This window comes from Lepidochelys kempii, chromosome 8 (genome assembly GCF_965140265.1).
Source record: "Lepidochelys kempii isolate rLepKem1 chromosome 8, rLepKem1.hap2, whole genome shotgun sequence".
NCBI classification, from domain to species: domain Eukaryota; kingdom Metazoa; phylum Chordata; order Testudines; family Cheloniidae; genus Lepidochelys; species Lepidochelys kempii.
In genome coordinates, this window is record NC_133263.1 from 84,225,418 (window position 1) to 84,244,148 (window position 18,731).

The following is an 18,731-nucleotide window of genomic DNA, read 5'->3' on the forward strand; positions in this document are numbered from 1 at the left end:
TCTTTAGAAAATGCTGTACATTTTGTAGTCTTTGGGAGCTGTCCTGAATAGCTCTCTGGCAGCATGAATGAAATCCCAGGAGATGCAGCTGAACACAACCACCTTTCTGTTTACCACTTAGTTACAGAAATCGTCCCTAAAATACTTTGAGAGTACATGGATGGATGAACTAAAGAAATCTATAAGCATAACCCATATACGAGCATGAAATGACTGTTGCAGTCTCGGTAGATTAATTTATATTTTTTAGGATGAAAGTTCAAACTAACAACTAATGAACAAGGAATTGCTGGAGGGGAAAAGATCACTTGGCTCAAGAATCTAGTCCCGTTTAAAACTGTCTCAGCCTCATGCTATTGCTTTCTCACTGTGTCCTTCCTTCTTCATTAAAATGTATAGCTCTCTCAAACTCATTTAAATTGTTTGATTTGATGGTCTCACTTGGAAATTTATTCCATGTTTTCTATTCACTGTTCTGCCTCAATAAAAGTCATACACTTACACTTGCAATGGTGTCCCTCAGTTTTCTAACCTTTTTGTTGTGATCCATTTATCGTGTTCCATTTTATCAAATCCTTTCATAATTCGGAGTGCTTATCTAGTAGGTTACCTTGCAATCTGCTTTCTTTCAACAGGAAGAGGCTTAGTCTCTTTAGCCTTTCTCAGAACGAATATTTTTAAAAGATGGAATTGCCTGAGTTGTTCTAATTTGCATCTTTTCTAAAAGCAATCAGCTCCACGGAAAGCCAATGAAAACTTAACTCAGCACTCCATGTGGACCTGATCCAAATCAATGGACATCTTTCAATCAACTTCAATAGCTTGGAATCAGACCCTCTGTGGTCTAACTACAGAATATGCATCAGTTTTCACTCATTGTATATTGTAGCCCTCTGTGGAAGTATCCCAGTAACCTGTTGTCCTGATTTATAATTGTCACCTTTTAGAATGATGGTTTCAACAATTCTTGTACAGCTGCTCTATAACTCTTTTTCTGGTTCAATATGCTATATTACCATTCCTGTGTTTTACTAACCCTCCAAGAGCTATATGAAACCAATCCTCTTTCCATTAAACTCAGTGGCAAAACTCCAGGGTGTCATATGCACAAAGAGAAGAAAGAAGCAGGGACAGCATTTCTAGTTACAGGTGAATGAAAATGGGGAGGGAGAGTAGGGGGAGATGGAGATGAGAGAATTACAAAAACCTACCCCATTGATGACCTTTCTACACTTAGCAGTGACTATGTATAAGTGTCTACATCCCAAAAAATACTATCATGATTAAACACTAGCTTGTTGGCAACCTTAGCAGAGAAGATAAGAACTGAACTGAATGGAGAACAAAATGCCCTCTTCACCTTTAGAGCTGGTCATCCCATGTCAGGGCTGAGGTACATTGGCAGGACAGTGTGTAGAAGCCTGCACTGATACTGTATATATTCTTTAGTTAAAAGACTTAAATCAAAGGTATAATCTGGCAACTTCCACAAACCCTAAATACATTTACATAATATCTAGATACTATATTACTTAAAGAAAACAAATGACCATAGACAACCACTCACCTTTTCTTCTCACCCTCTCTATTTAGATACTTCTGTAGCCCCTAAACACTGTTGTCTCTCTGTCTCTTAGAGCTATTATCTTCAATAATTTGCTTTGCCTCTGTAAAAATGATTCATTGTGCTGTTTCCCAGAACTATATAAAACTCCTCAGCAATGTTAGCTGGGCATGATTCTGACAAATTGTCCCATCTTTTTTGAATGATACATTGTAACAGTTGAGGAGCACTTGCATTTTAATCAGTAAGGAAAATGAAATGTTTGACCTTTCAATTTTCTGTGCAAGCTTACAGACAATAGAAAAGATAATTAAAACTGTGAATTAAAACTTGCAAAACAGTGTTGTTTCTCTAGCAAAGAGAAATGTCTGTGTAATAAAGGTCACTTATCAGCCAGTTCTAGTTATTAAATCTTTGTACTTAGCACTGAAGTGGCTCCACAGAAGCAAAGGTCAAATAATTAAATAATGAAACAAGGAGAATTAGAAAAAAGGTCATGAGCAATCTTAACTACAGCTGACCAGATGCAGCCAAATTTACTCACGGATGGGACCAAATGTAGCCCTGGAGCTAAGCAGATGTAGTTCCCACTGGCATGAAGCTGAATTTGGCCCAAGATATGCAAAAACATCCCTGACTCTGAGTGTACCACAGTGCACTACTCTACCTCTCCTCTGTGCTTTACTCTGTCAGCCTCCTGACTCAATTACTAATGATGTTAAGGAAATGCAGATTTATTTTTTCCATTGTTATTTTAATAATGAAAAAGTAATTTTGTAATTTGGAGACAATACACATGTAAAATATAAAGGGACAATTATTAGCAGTTCACCACATATTAATTTACTCCCCCAATGCTGAAACAAATGAGATCTTTTCTTGTAATCGTCCAATTTGAGTGAATTCTAACAAAGCCAGTTGAACAAAGCTCCAGAGATACATTTCTCATTTCAGAGCCATTTATTCCTCTACTCTTCATGGATGTCTTTAGAGTTTTAGTTTTAAAGGATACAAACATGTATAATGATGCCAATAGGGAATAGATTTTGCCTTTATTCATTTTGATGTTCTTTTGAGGTCTTTCAAATGAAAGGTACAAAAGAGGCATTAACCGTCTGGCATTGTTTTTATTGCTTTTCTGTGCTTTACAAGCAAAAAATGTATTTTAATTTTTCCTATATTTCAATAATGATTAACTAAGCTGTTTTTAATCTATGCTGAGTCACTTTCTGCAGACTTCTGGGAGTCTGGGAGCAAAGAATTTCCAGGTTTCTCCTAGAGAATACTCAGCACATTTAAAGGAAAGAAAGAGAGGCAATGCTCAATCTGCTTGCGTGTTCACAAACCAGAATTTTCAATTTGATAGCTCTCAGGAGCACCATATAAAAATAATAATCTATAACTAACATCAAATAATAATAAGCAGCCCCAGATCTGATTATACTGTGGTTGCGTGGTTGTTCCCCTTTTCCTCCTGCTTTTTTTTTTAAAACTCCAGCAGTTGGTTTGGCTCCTAGCTCAGGGCATTGCTGTGTCTGTGTCTTCATAAAATGTAATATTAAAATTCATAAACATTTTAACATTTGGACAGTATTTCGAAATAAGCCATGTGTCAACATGTGTCTCAGTTTCTAAATGATATAGAACATAATGTTCCCTTTGTTATAATGCTGTTCCTGAGACACAAGTGACTAGGGTATTTTATTTAGGTGTGTGTCTCTGTCAATTGTACTTGCATAGTTACTACACGAGCGAGAGGAAGTTTTTATTTGAACTGTATGAGTTGGAGGCGAGAGGTAAAAGTTTCCTAATGGGAATAGTCTTTCAACAAAGGGCTGAATAAAGAAGGATCACAAGGTTCTTGTTCCAGACATGGATCTAGCTGCCACAGGACTATTATTCATGGATAACAGTTCTTTAAGGGTATATCTACACTGCAATTAGACACCTGCAGCTGGCCCATGTCAGCTGCCTCAGGCTTGTGGGGCTCAGGCTAAGGGTCTGTTTAATTGCAGTGCAGATGTTCGGGCTCGGGCGACCCTCCAACCTTGCAGGGTCCTAGAGCCCAGGCTCTGGCCCGAGTCTGAATGTCCACACAACAATTAAAAAGCCCCTGAGCCTGAACCAGCTGGCAAGGGCCAACTGCAGGTTTTTAATTGCCGTGTGGACATACCCTAAAAGGGCCACATCATCCCCTTTACTTTGGCTAGAAGAGGGCACTGGTATTTTATGGATTGTTGCTGTGTTTTGTGGGCAAACCTGGCAGCATGACTTTATTACAGCTACGCTGCCATTTTACAGGGCAGGCAGCCTGAGGGCTCGGAACACACTTGATGCTTTCCCCATGAATGCCATTATCTTCTGTAGAATATAAGCCTTTTGTTTTAAAAAATTACCATTTTTACCCTTGTGATTATGAAGAAAACCTTCCAAATGAAAACCACAGTGTAAACAGTAGCATCTTTCTGAGTCTGCAGACAGACGGCTCCAGTTCCTCTGCGGCTGCTTACAGCTTTCCTAACAGCAGCTGACAGGAATGTCATCAGTGTCTGCCACTGCTGTTGGGAACAGCATGGACGGCTTTGAAACTGATAAGAATCAGGTAAATTTCACTCTGTTAGAGCTTGAGAAAGCTCTGAGCAGCAGCTGGGATAGGCACTGGAACTATTAACTGTTTTTTTTCCCTGGTCAGTAGGATCATCTTCTTAGCTTGGTCCCCTGGTTGTTAGGTAGCTGATAACCCTTTCTAGCCCTATATCTGAGGGCAAGGCGGTGTTGGTATGACTATAGGTAAGTGTGTTGGTGGATGACTGATGGAAACAGGGTATATGTGTGAGAGAGAGAGAGAGAAAGAGAGAGAGAGAGAGACTTTTAGGCAAGAACTGGGAGAAAATATATAAAGGAGAATGTAGAGTATACAGTACCATGTAGGGCTAGAAAGACAAAGAGATATAAAGGGATGGAATATAAGGGAAGGGGAACAATAGAGGGAGCAGACACTTAAAATGAAACAGGCAAAGAAATAAATGTTCTATAGGAAAGTCAGAAAAAGTGGAGTGGAGCCAGGAAAAGGTAAAAGGGCCAACAAAAACCAGAGACACTTAGTAAGTTACAGCATTAAAATGACTATTGCATAGAAAGCTGAACTTTTCATCCAGCAAAACCCAACAAATTACTTTTCTAGAACATGCCTAATTTCATTCAAATGTTCTAGCTTATGGCTGTAAATAACCAAAATGCTTGCCCAACTCCATCTATCACTCATTTGCAAATATACAGCCTTTAGAATATCATAGGGCTGTGATATCAAAAACCAGGAATTGTTCCAGACAAATGCTTGCTTGGTGCATGCTGAAGCCAATAACTCATTCATGTTAACACCCACTATGTTGCTTATTTGCCCTCATTAGCATTGCAGGACTGGTTGGGTCTTGTGCTGAATAAAGGTAACAATACTACACAATTTAAGTAAGAAGTTGTTACAACAAATTGCATTAACAATTCTAAACATAAAATAATCAATTTTCAACATGCAATGGCATCTGTCAAAAAAGTGCTTAAAGCTCTTTTGCAACATGCTACAATGTTTGCAACAATACTGTCCAAAGAATACATGGTACTGGTGAAACAGGTTGGAGCTAGAGCCTCCTTTCAATTAATGCCACAATTTTAGTTGTCTTATAAAGTTATCCTTTGCACTGTAACTCTTTGATTTTTTCATGAGATACTAGTGATAAAATTAAATATGTTTTACTTATCAGGCAGATATGAACATTTCTTTCTTCTTTATACAGGGATATTTGCTAGAAAAACAGTACAAAGCACCAGGAGGTAAAATGTCAGTTACAGCTCAAGGATACAGAGTGTGAAGGAACATACTGTTAGTGCATGGACTGAATTGTGAATGAATCACAATATCAGAGGACCAAAAATAATTTCTCACATCTGATATCTCACATTGTAGCCCAGTACAATTTAAAGTAACACATAGCACATAATCCTCCCTTACAGAGTGTACTATAGAATGAGGTTTTTGAAGACAACCAAGGCCAAGATGACTCTCCATAACGGCTCTTTGATTCCTCTGAAGACCAACCTCCTAGCAATAAATATCTGCACAAAGAATTCACTGTCACTCTGTGGAACAAAGTCAATTATCAGGGGGGAAAAACCCGGAAATTTTATTTGACTATGTCTCAGAAAGACATTGACCCATATTTAAAATACTGGTGGAGAGTAGGGGAGATTATTTTGCAACTACTGGTTTTAATTTGTATTTATAGTAAATGCCCACAGATAGCACTAAAATATATAATATATGCAGAAGATCTGTTCTGATTTCGCTTTCCTCTAATAACTTCCTATTAGCAGTACTTGTCATTAATAATGGGCCATTATCTAGGAATTTAGTTTGCCAAATTACAGATGCAGGAGGGTGACTGGCTGTTATGTCTCCCATCTGAATAGGTCTGAAAATTTTCCACCAGCAAATTATACGACTTCTAAAATGAAGTTTTCACTTTATTTCAGGTCAATTTATTTGTGCCTTGAGCTGAGAAAGTGATATTAGACTGAGCAACAAAAACTCAAGAAAGAACTAGATTGTATTCCCATTATTTTCAAAAAGTGGAAATCCAGCTAACAGGCTAGAAGCCTCATCTCTAATTTATTTCAGTACCATGCTGTCTAGATCCATTATTTAATTTAGTCACTCTTGGTGGTCCATCTATCAAATTATTTGGATGCATGGAGAGAAAGTGATAAGCTAAAATGCTAATTATCCATTTTTCTGAAATTAAAAAAATCTATGCTAAGAATAACAATAAGGTTTATTACAACAGTTGTTAAACCAATACCATTTTTCATCTGACAAAATAAACCTTAACAAGCTTTCTGAGTCCAGAGTTTTAATTGCTGGACACCTTATCTAACAAGGAAATACATGTTTGCTGCTGGCCATAAACTTTTCTCTTACTCTCAATATTATACCGGGAATATTTGCTGTCCTATGTTGTGGCTGAGTCAGTTGTAAGAATCCTCCTTTTACATATCTGTTCTAAAATGTAGGCTACATTGTGGTTTACAAGGTCCAAGCCCCAAAATCATTATTTTTTTTAAAGTTTTGACCGTGAAGCATTGAAAACTATGTTTAGTTACAGAAAGCAAGAAACTCAGCTTTAAGTTTCAATATGAGACACAAGCACTTAAACGCTATGGTTTGGATGCTATAGGAAAAATTTAAGACAGATTTGGGTTTTTTGCTCAGATCATTAGAAAGATGCCTTTTAAAGCCTTTTAAGTTATTAATGGGAACTACCACAGGTTAGCTGCATTTTTAAAAACCTTGAAACTAAAGAGATGTTTTAATTGAATGATTTACTGTGCACAGGCATTGCCGTAGTTTATTTGATTATGGTTCCTTTTACAAGGCTGATTCAGTGCATATGTTAATTAGCAACATTTTAATCAGCGCTATATACTTCATTGTCTGCTCTCCCTCCCCCTCTGAATTGAATATGGCACCCCAGAGAGCCTTATTCACCACTCCTTGACCCAGCCAAAGTTTTCCCAAAGGAAGGCCTCGATCCTGCAATGAGAGCCACAGATGGACCCCTTAATCTGTGTGGAGCCCCGCTGATGTCAATGGGGCTCTATGCAGGTCTAAGGGTTCGCTCATGAGGACATCATGGGAGAATAAATAACTAAAGGAGTGTTGAATAGGACACAGGTATGAGACACTTACCTGGGAGGTTAAAAATGTTACAGAGCAACGGGAAAATACAATTTTATTTTTAAAAAGGGGTTTTATTAAAAAAAACAAACAAACCACTTTTCTCCAGGTTCCACTATAAAGTCCCAATTGACTTGTCTGATATCAATAAGATTTCCATAGTATAAACAACCCCCATTCAAAATCAGAAAGCTAGAACTTTATAGCCAGTTAAGCTATAGTTTATAATATTTTTGAGAGAGAAAATAATTTCCAGTGTGGTGTGTATTATGAGGGCAAGACACCCACTTGCTACCAGTGCATGTCCCCACACTCAAACATTCAAGAAGAAATCTTTCCTAACAAGATCTGCTGGCCAGTCTGTGGGAGTGCAAGGGGATATCAGGTGAAATCCTGGCCCCATTGAAGTCAGTAGCAAAACTCCCACTGACTTCACTAGAGGCAGGATTTCCCCCATACTCTCAATTCCATCCTCACCCCTTTGGGGTTGCTAGGACAGCTTTGAGCAGTCCTTGCTTTCAGACACTGGATTCTAAAGCACTGTAATTATGCTCATCCCCTGAGATGGAGGAGGGCACCCATCAGCCTCCCACCATGGAGCGAGAACCCGCACAGAGCTTGTCTCATAGAATCATAGAATATCAGGGTTGGAAGGGACCTCAGGAGGTCATCTAGTCCAACCCCCTGCTCAAAGCAGGACCAATCCCCAATTAAATCATCCCAGCCAGGGCTTTGTCAAGCCTGAACTTAAAAACTTCTAAGGAAGGACATTCTACCACCTGCCTAGGTAACGCATTCCAGTGTTTCACCACCCTCCTAGTGAAAAAGTTTTTCCTAATATCCAACCTAAACCTCCCACACTGCAACTTGAGACCATTACTCCTTGTCCTGTCCTCTTCTACCACTGAGAATAGTCTAGAACCATCCTCTCTGGAACCACCTCTCAGGTAGTAGAAAGCAGCTATCAAATCCCCCCTCATTCTTCTCTTCTGCAGACTAAACAATCCCAGTTCCCTCAGCCTCTCCTCATAAGTCATGTGTTCCAGACCCCTAATCATTTTTGTTGCCCTTCGCTGGACTCTCTCCAATTTCTCCACATCCTTCTTGTAGTGTGGGGCCCAAAACTGGACACAGTACTCCAGATGAGGCCTCATCAATGTCGAATAGAGGGGGATGATCACGTCCCTCGATCTGCTCGCTATGCCCCTCCTTATACATCCCAAAATGCCATTGGCCTTCTTGGCAACAAGGGCACACTGTTGACTCATATCCAGCTTCTCGTCCACTGTCATCCCTAGGTCCTTTTCTGCAGAACTGCTGCCTAGCCATTTGGTCCCTAATCTGTAGCTGTGCATTGGGTTCTTCCGTCCTAAGTGCAGGACCCTGCACTTATCCTTATTGAATCTCATCAGATTTCTTTAGGCCCAATCCTCCAATTTGTCTAGGTCCCTCTGTATCCTATCCCTGCCCTCCAGCGTGTCTACCACTCCTCCCAGTTTAGTATCGTCCACAAATTTGCTGAGAGTGCAATCCACACCATCCTCCAGATCATTTATGAAGATATTGAACAAAACCGGCCCCACGACCGACCCCTGGGGCAGTCCACTTGACACTGGCTGCCAACTAGACATGGAGCCATTGATCAATACCCGTTGAGCCCGACAATCTAGCCAACTTTCTACCCACCTTATAGTGCATTCATCTAGCCCATACTTCTTTAACTTGCTGACAAGAATATTGTGGGAGACCGTGTCAAAAGCTTTGCTAAAGTCAAGAAACAATACATCCACTGCTTTCCCTTCATCCACAGAACCAGTAATCTCATCATAGAAGGTGATTAGATTAGTCAGGCATGACCTTCCCTTGGTGAATCCATGCTGACTGTTCCTGATCACTTTCCTCTCATGTAAGTGCTTCAGGATTGATTCTTTGAGGACCTGCTCCATGATTTTTCCGGGGACTGAGGTGAGGCTGACTGGCCTGTAGTTCCCAGGATCCTCCTTCTTCCCTTTTTTAAAGATTGGCACTACATTAGCCTTTTTCCAGTCATCCGGGACTTCCCCCGTTCGCCACAAGTTTTCAAAGATAATGGCCAATGGCTCTGCAATCACAGCCGCCAATTCCTTTAGCACTCTCAGATGCAACTTGTCTGGCCCCAGGGACTTGTGCACATCCAGCTTTTCTAAATAGTCCCTAATCACCTCTTTCTCCACAGAGGGCTGGCCATCTATTCCTCATGTTGTGATGCCCAGCGCAGCAGTCTGGGAGCTGACCTTGTTAGTGAAGACAGAGGCAAAAAAAGCATTGAGTACATTAGCTTCTTCCACATCCTCTGTCACTAGGTTGCCTCCCTCATTCATTAAGGGGCCCACACTTTCCTTGGCTTTCTTCTTGTTGCCAACATACCTGAAGAAACCCTTCTTGTTACTCTTGACATCTCTCGCTAGCTGCAGCTCCAGGTGCGATTTGGCCCTCCTGATTTCATTCCTACATGCCTGAGCAATATTTTTATACTCTTCCCTGGTCATATGTCCAACCTTCCACTTCTTGTAAGCTTCTTTTTTATGTTTAAGATCCGCTAGGATTTCACCGTTAATCCAAGCTGGTCGCCTGCCATATTTACTATTCTTTCGACACATCAGGATGGTTTGTCCCTGTAATCTCAACAGAGATTCCTTGAAATACAGCCAGCTCTCCTGGACTCCTTTCCCCTTCATGTTAGTCCCCCAGGGATCCTACCCATCCGTTCCCTGAGGGAGTCGAAGTCTGCTTTCCTGAAGTCCAGGGTCCATATCCTGCTGCTTACCTTTCTTCCCTGTGTCAGGAAACCATCAAACAATCTAGACCTCAACAAGTAACGTACTCATACATGGGTCCATATTGAAATGTGTTACGGAACAGCTGTTCAGTGCCTGGACATTACAAATATTAATACCGTTGCCCCTTTGGCTTGACACTAGCTAAAATCAGAAGTCTTGCTGAGTGGTTTCCACATGGATGAAAAATCAGTGACAGGATATTTTCTTAGTGTAACCTGTTTGTCAGTCCTCTTACCCTGCACACTAGTATCCCTCTTCTTCCAGAAGTCTTGGGTTGGAACCTCTGCCCTGAACCAAGAAATAATCCTATTCCTTTGTTTCTTTCCAATGCCCCACACAGACTCACTGCACACAACAGCCTCTCTCCACTGACTGTACATAGAAAATTTTGTCCCAGCACCCACCCCTGTATTTGAAACCTAGGAGACTGTTTGCTCCTTACTTCTCTGAGCGTGGCCACCAGCATGATTGGCTAGACGGTTCCATGTGTCAGCCTCCTCCTTCATGTGTATTTGTTTTTAAACATCCATTTGCTTGAGTAAGGTCTCGGCTCTTCTTTGCTTCCAGGGGAAGGTTATCAAGCTCTCTCTCATAACAACAGCATGACAAGAGAGAGCAAGAGCTTTTTTTACTGGACAGAATCTGGACATAGTACATATTTGTGTTATAGGTTCTGTAATTGAATGATGGAGATCTGTCCTTTTGGAGCAGGAAAAAGTGAGTTCTGTCCCTCTGCCTTGGTAAAGTTCTGAGTGACATAATGTGTAGCTGAGTGCCAACCACAAAGTCCTGCATGGCCACAGATTAGTTATCAAATAATGAACCAAAAGAATACCCATACAGATTTCAGACTGTATACAGACAAAATTCCAGCTGAAATCAACGGGAGCTTGAATGGTATGGAAATTGGAAGAACAGACCCATAATTTCCACAATGAGTGATTTATATACACAGAGAACATGAAACAATCTCCCCACTGTATTTTCCACTGAATGCATCCCGATGAAGTGAGCTGTAGCTCACGAAAGCTTATGCTCAAATAAATTTGTTAGTCTCTAAGGCGCCACAAGTCCTCCTTTTCTTTTTGTGGATACAGACTTACACGGCTGCTACTCTGAAACATGTTCCTTACTGTTTCTCCTCATGCTTCTTCAGACCCAACAAGGCTGCATTGTGTGAGAGGTCTGGGTTTTTTGTATGTTTGTCTTTTTTTGATGGTTGTCATCGTCTCCTTCATCTGAGGCATGGCCCTGGCTGGAGACAGGACAGTGGACGGAGAGTTAGGGATCTGAGGTGGCTCCAAGAATACTCTCTCAGGAGCTTAGCTGGCTGGTTCTTGCCTGCATGCTCAGGGTTTAACTGATCACCATATGTGGGGTGGGGAAGAATTATTCCCCTAGTCAGGCTGGCAGTGACCTTGGGAGGCTATCGCCTTCTGTCAAGGTTCCTTCCCCACTCTGAACTCTAGGGTACAGATGTGGGGACCTGCACGAAAGACCCCCTAAGCTTATTCTTACCAGCTTAGGTTAAAAACTTCCCCAAGGTACAAACTTTTACCTTTTGTCCTTGGACCTTATGCTGCCACCACCAAAGTGTTAAACAAAGAACAGGGAAAGAGCCCACTTGGAGACGTCTTCCCCCCAAAATATCCCCCCAAGCCCTATACCCCCTTTCCTGGGGAAGGCTTGATAAAAATCCTCACCAATTTGCATAGGTGAACACAGACCCAAACCCTTGGATCTTAAGAACAAGGAAAAAGCAATCAGGTTCTTAAAAGAAGAATTTTAATTAAAGAAAAAGTAAAAGCATCCCCTCTGTAAAATCAGGATGGAAAATACCTTACAGGGTAATCAGATTCAAAACATAGAGAATCCCTCTAGGCAAAACCTTAAGTTACAAAAAGACACAAAAACAGGTATATACATTCCATTCAGCACAGCTATTTTACCAGCCATTTAAACAAAACAGAAATCTAACGCATATCTAGCTAGATTACTTACTAAGTTCTAAGACTCCCTTCCTTTTCCGTTCCTGGCAAAAGCATCACACAGACAGACAGACCCTTTGTTCCCCTCCCTCCAGCTTTGAAAGTAACTTGTCTCCTCATTGGTCATTGTGGTCAGGTGCCAGCGAGGTTATCCTAGCTTCTTAAACCTTTACAGGTGAAAGGATTTTGCCTCTGGCCAGGAGGGATTTTATAATTCTGCATACAGAAAAGTGGTTACCCTTTCCCTTTATATTTATGACACCTTCCTCTGCAGTGCATGGTGCAGGTTACTTGGCAGGATTATCTGGGTATATCTCACATAATCATTTCCCTGCCATGGCAGGGGCCTCAGGCACTGGTGCACCTCAGTACTGCCTATTCTCTTTGGGTGGCACATAATAGTCTAGTCTCCTGTGGGCGGTAATACTTTTCTCTAATTTTGATGGTTAGGTTTAATGTGCAGGTGCCGTGTGGTGTTAGTGGCCAGATATACACAGTAGGTCAGATGAGATGATCAAGTGGTTCCTTCTGGCCTTTAACTCTGACTAAGCATGTGCTAGGGGTGAGTGAGGGGGCTGAGACAGGCAGCGGGTTCTGACACGGGGAAAAGGAAGTTCCTGATCCTGGTAGTCGTGGAGGGAGTTGATGATGGGTGGTAGGTAGAAGAAGGAAGTGTTCTGCAGCTGGGTGTTGTGAGGGGGAGCGTGGACAAGGTGTTCTGGGTTGGTGGGGTGGGGGATGTCTCAGGTGGAAGAGGCTTAGAGCTGAAGACTGTGGTTCTGAGAAATGGAGAGGTGAGGTAGAAAGAGCAGGGGTGCTCAGCTGGCGAGAAAATACTGACTACCAAATGGCTCTTTACTCTAGAGGGAAAGGCATAACAAGAGCCAATGGCAGGAAGCCGAAGCCAGACACAATTAAATTAGAAATATGGTACAATTTTTTTTAAACAGTGAGGGCAATTAACCACGGGAACAAACTACCAAGAGAATTTGTGGATTCTCCATCTCTTGATGCCTTCATATCAAGACTGGATGTCATTCTGGAAGATGTGCTTTACTCAAATAAAGGGGTAACTGGATCACATGAAATGGGCTGTGACATCCAGAAGGTCAGACTAGATGCTCTAATCATCCCTTCTGGCCTTCAAATTGATGAATCTAGGAACTGGGACTGGAATGTGTGCACGCATGCGTGATCAGGAGCAGATGGAAGGTGGAGCTGGAGGAGCAGAAGCTGTTAGGAATATTCTGAGCCAGGAAATGGATGGGTTAGGCAGAGTTCAGTGTACAGGGATTGAGTCAATTAATGGTGTGTGGGTATGTGTGTAGCTATGTGTAGAAAGCCCACACACAGGAGAGAACAGAAGATTGGAGACGGAGACGTTGCAACTAGGAAAGTACAGTGAAGAGGTTACAGAGAGAAAACTGTTTTCTTCCACCCTGCCCTTTACTGCAAAGTGTCACTGTTTTTTATTTGAAAGGGGAGGGCGGGAGGGAGAGGGCATCCCTTTTTATTTCCACTTCCCCATAAGTATCCCTTATCCCCCAGTAAAATGCTTCCCTGTAATACCCATGAACACAGTGCCCTAGTTTTTTCACTTTGAAAATATGAAATGTGTGTGTGTGTTTGTGTGTGCAGAAAGGGATCTTTCTACCTTTAGCCTCACCAGCAACACTTCTGGAATCCAGCTGCCACTGTGAGCATGAGTGTGTACATAAACACACACACACTGCTTGAGTCTGGGAGAGGCATATTTTCATAAAGATATAAATCAAAATAAATATATAAACATATTACCCCAGACCAACATAAAAAAATACTACACCAAAGTAAGTCACAAAGACAACAATTTCTTAAAGGGGTTAACAAAATAAAAAACAAAACCACAAAAAATAAAGGAACGCTGAATTTTTTAAAACAAACAAACAAACACTGAAAGTTTGGAAATGTTAAGTGATGACAAAAATTTAAAAACCAACAAAATATTGGAAAATATGAAGTCATGATAACTTAAATAACCTTAACTCTGCCCAGCAATCACTAATCTGACTAATATAATGTTTAATTTTATACATTACTGATTAGAAGTGCTAAAATATAAACCCCTTTATCATCTTCAATATATTTCCAAGTCATTTAGCTGGCTCTGATACTTTTAAAATGTTCCCTTTCTTACTCAGAGTCCATTTTGAAATTGTGAATGAGTGAGAGTTGAATTGTTAATGAAACCTAAAGTGTGTCTTTCTCCTTGTGTGCTCCTTTTTACTTTTTCTGCCTGCCACAATCACACACACACAGGAGAGCATTACAGAGGAAAGTCGGTTAAACAAAAAGCACACCAGTGGATGATAAAATTTGGTAGCAAAGAAAAATATTGAGGGCCCCCGGTGGACATGAAAAATATGCCAGGGAACTCCATGAAGCAAATGAATCTCTACTTCAAATATCTGAAACCTTGCCAGACAGGCAAATAGTTTGTGCCTGTCCTAAACATTCTGAAAGTTGCTTGTTTAGACTGAACATCAGACTTCCAATCTTCCAAAGGGCCTACATTAAATAAATCATACTGTTAACTGAAACTCTGTTCTGTCCAGTCACAATGCTGGGTTCTACAGCTGGGGTTCAGTACCTGCCACACAGTGTGCTCCATGCAGTAGTGTAGCATAGGGCCACATGGAAACTCTGGATGGGACTCATTCTTGTGATCCTTATTTCTGAGGCTGGTTCATACTGACTGCAGTGTGAAAATGAAGCGTTTATGTGATGGCCAACATCTCAGCCAACTCATCGGGGATTGATCCAGGGGCCTCCAGCACTGAAAGCAACCCGTGTAGTGCCTGGGGAAAGAGGGCATGACTGTGCTGCTATTACATGCCATTTGGTAATCGCTGTGCTTGCACTAGTGTTGGCTGATGCATTTGTGGTTGCACACGTCAAGTCAATGGACATTGAATTTACGGTAGATGAGATAAAAAGCAGTTTGAAAAGAACTAGTCCAGCGTGATGAATTCTTTTCTAACTTATAACCCAAAGGCACTGCAACAAGCCAGGGGTCATTTAGCATAAACTGTAGCTCATTAGCTGGGGAGAACATAAAGTCATATCTATAGGGATGTGTAATAAGAAATCAGAATACAACATGCATTAAATTCTGGAAAAACAGGGGGACATCCTATGCAATCAGATCAGCAAATCTGGACCTATAACACAGTAGAAAGTTATGGAAGCTGCTAAATGTGGGATGAGAAAAATTGATTCTGAAAAGATATCTAGCAACTAAGCACTGTATTTATCCCCTGCCCTAGTAACAACTACACTTTAGCAGCAGACACATTGCTAATTCTGTCACAAGATCCTTACAGAAATGCTGCAGACCCCATTTTTTCATTATTGCTGTTTTGAAAAACAAAGTCCTGTGGTGCTCTTTCCTCGATCAACCCTGCTTATGAATTCTTAGCACAGCATGAAGGTTATTAAAATCCCATATGTAAGAACCACACATAGCACACGGAGATATGAATTGGCATTCTATGGAGATAATGCTATCTAATGGGCACAACAAGAAGTATGGTTTCATTCTCATTTGGAGTACATTTGAAAAGGGCAAAGCATCTGGCTGCTGTTCATGGATAGCTGACCATTTCTCCTTCTTACATATGGATTAATAAGGAAATAGCATGGTAGTTATCTTGCCAAGACTGGATATTCCCATGACACCTTTTACTGGCAACCATTTGACATGAAGTGGATTAAATGCAGCTTGGGCTTCCTAGATATAGTGACAAACTATTAAACACATCATGGTTTACTCCCACTCGTGTATTTTAAATCAAAATGTAATTAACTGCTGAGATAGCCAATATACCTCACAAATTAATTCCAGATGCCCGCATGTCTGATAATTTCTTTATTTTTACACTTATTCATTTAGCACCAGTTTCACTGCTGAAACACAACAGTTTAATGCTTTGTTTTATTTCATTGCCAAAACAAATTCAGTTTCAAGCAGCAGCCAGTGCCATGGCAAATGCTCTCAGCAGCTGGGAGAGCTTCAAAAAAACCTGTCTGGGAGAGAAAGTTTGCTTGAGAACAAACAAACCATAAAAAGTTTTCCAAGCTCTCAGGATCCTAGGAAAGCTTCATTAAAGCTAACGATACTTCACAGCGAGGGAGAACCTCTCCACCCCAAGAGAATTAAGAAATAGTAACAGCATAGTTAAATTTGATGTCTGAAACATCCTCTATTTAAGGACTATGCCCTTCATGGGGACAAGCTCAAGGAATTATTAGGCCATTTCTCTAACTTGGCTGATCAAGCAGCAGTTTAGGTGAAACCACATGTGTCTGATGCTAGTCATCACTAATGGTAGGCACAGAATATCAAAGGCAAGGTCTGAAAACTGCAGTGAAGCAGCATGGGACCCAACCACCTTCTAGCAAAAGAATCTCTTTGGTCAAATGTTTGATATTACTGCTACACTGTTCAAAATGCTTTCCTTTGCTTGCTGAGTCTTTCTCATGGTGCCCAGCTGTGTAGCATCCCACTCTTATGCAACCATTGCAGAAATTTTGAGATGGGCATATGCCTAAGCTGTGAGGTTTGTATCTGAAAGTGAACGTTCTCCAGGTTCAGGAGTGTTCAGATTCAAAGTTCTCATTTTCTGCCAAATTGTTCTGTCATTCAGTTGCACCCGACAACCTTGACCAAGTGTGAAAGTTCTCAGCCCATGATTGTAACTCATTTTTTATTTGCTGGATACTACTTGAATGCCACAGCTGACATCAGTATCCGAATCTAGATGACTATCTCGAGGAGGAGAGAAGACATGGAAAAGAAAATAGTTTCATAATTTTGATTCTGACTCCCTGCCCTAAGTAAAGCCATTGGCACACAGCGTTTTCTGTTGATGGAGAGAGAGAGAGAGAGAATAACATGTAGCTATATGACTGATGAGAGTTCAATTTCAGACTAATACTGCTCCTCCAGAGCATGAGTCACTACTCAGACTAGAGATACCACCATCCCAGTGCCCCTCCACTAAAAGCTAATATCAGATTTTCTAATATTCTGCCTTTGGCTAGTATTCAACATGTACAAAGCTTTTGTTGGCTCTATAGCAGCACATAGTCTTTTCAAAGTTTTTCTGTGGCAGAGAGCAATAGTTCATAGGGACAGGAGATCATTGTTTTTTCTGAATGCCAGAAATGTCTATATAGATACCTCTATGACACCATCATCAAAGTGCCTGAGCACCTACAAGTATTAATGAATTCAGCCTAATACACTTCTGTGTGGCATTATCCCCATTTTACAGATGGGGGATTAAGGCACAAAGAGAAAGTGACACAGGAAGTCTGTGATAGAGATTTCTAGTCCAGCACTTTCACCACAAGAGCAACGTTACCCTCTTCCTTCACCAGTCACCTTTGTGTTTAGGGCAATATCCCAAACAGTACTGCTGATATTCAGGGCCAGGAAGCATAAACATAAGAACAGCATGATAAGAGCACTTGGTTTATGAGTGCCTCCGGGTCTTGCAAGAGCATTCTAGCTCTGCAGGGGATTTCTTGCCATACCTTGTACCTGACCTGAGCAATCTATTTTGTAGTTGTCGTCAAAGAGAGAAACATACCCCTTGACGTTAATGTGCCAGGTTGGATTTCAAGCTTAGTACTGTCCTTTTTAAACTTTTTAAATGCAAAGTCACCACATCAGCCTTTCACCCCTACTAGGTATAAATGGTCTTTCCCTGGGAGACCAACACCAGTAAGATGCTTCTCCTTATTTCCTTCCCCACTCTTCCTCTTCTGTAGAAGCACATTTGTTTTTCTTTCCCAGTAACTGTCCTGTGATTACTCTAGCTCAGACTGATTAACTGCAATACAAAGGGATTCAGAGTCCCTGTGTTGAGACTTTGCAGCTTGACAAACATATACTGTAGGGCAATGGTTTTCAGTCTGTGGTCTGCAGACTAACGTCTAAGAGGTCCACAAAAAGTTGTCATTACCATAGAACAGTGGTTTTCAACCTGGGGGTCCACGGACTAGGCCTAAGATTTCCAAAGGGGTTAGCACCTCCATTCAAAAATGTTTAGGGGTCCGCAAATGAAAAAAGGTTGAAAACCACTGCTGTAGGAACAGAAGGCTTAATCTTCAACTCAGCTGGAGTGGAGGAGGCAAAGGTGATTCTAGGCTAGCTTTACACCTCCCCTAATTCTGGGCATAGCCAGAGGCAGGACTAGTGCCTGGCATGTATTAGAGCAGTCCAAGAGCAGCTTTCATTTACATTGCTTTGTAATAGGGCAATTTCCTCAGTGAGGATTGACTAGGGTGCCCCTCTCCTCCTGCCCCTGGAGTGTAAATTCAATGCATTTTTAATGTACTGGGATTCAAAGACTGGGATGGGGGTGGGGGAAAGATTAGGTCTTCTTCTAGTATCATGTCCAAGTAGCATTACTGAGGAGGTAGACGAGGAAATGAGTTTGAGTGGTGGGTTATTGTCTGAGAACGACTGTTGTCAAGCTGGAATTCAGCACTGACTGAGGATGCTCTGTCACTGAACAGTTTCTTGTGGTAATGGCCTTAGCAGCAGCAGTGACTGTAAGATGCTCTTCAGCTCACATTCAGTT

The 18,731-nt window shown here is 41.2% G+C and overlaps 1 protein-coding gene across 3 annotated transcripts in view; it reads right to left on the bottom strand.

The window, feature by feature from the left end:
• ST6GALNAC3 (ST6 N-acetylgalactosaminide alpha-2,6-sialyltransferase 3) overlaps positions 1 to 18,731 on the bottom strand; it is a 315,028-nt gene that overhangs the window by 112,036 nt on the left and 184,261 nt on the right. The window contains exon 1 of one of the 3 annotated variants that reach the window (XM_073357307.1): positions 5,319 to 5,357. The exons of the other annotated variants lie outside the window; for them this stretch is intronic. The gene's annotated coding sequence lies outside the window, so the exon portion shown is untranslated. Of the gene's footprint in view, positions 1 to 5,318; positions 5,358 to 18,731 lie in introns of those variants that run through there. 3 annotated transcript variants of the gene reach the window in all.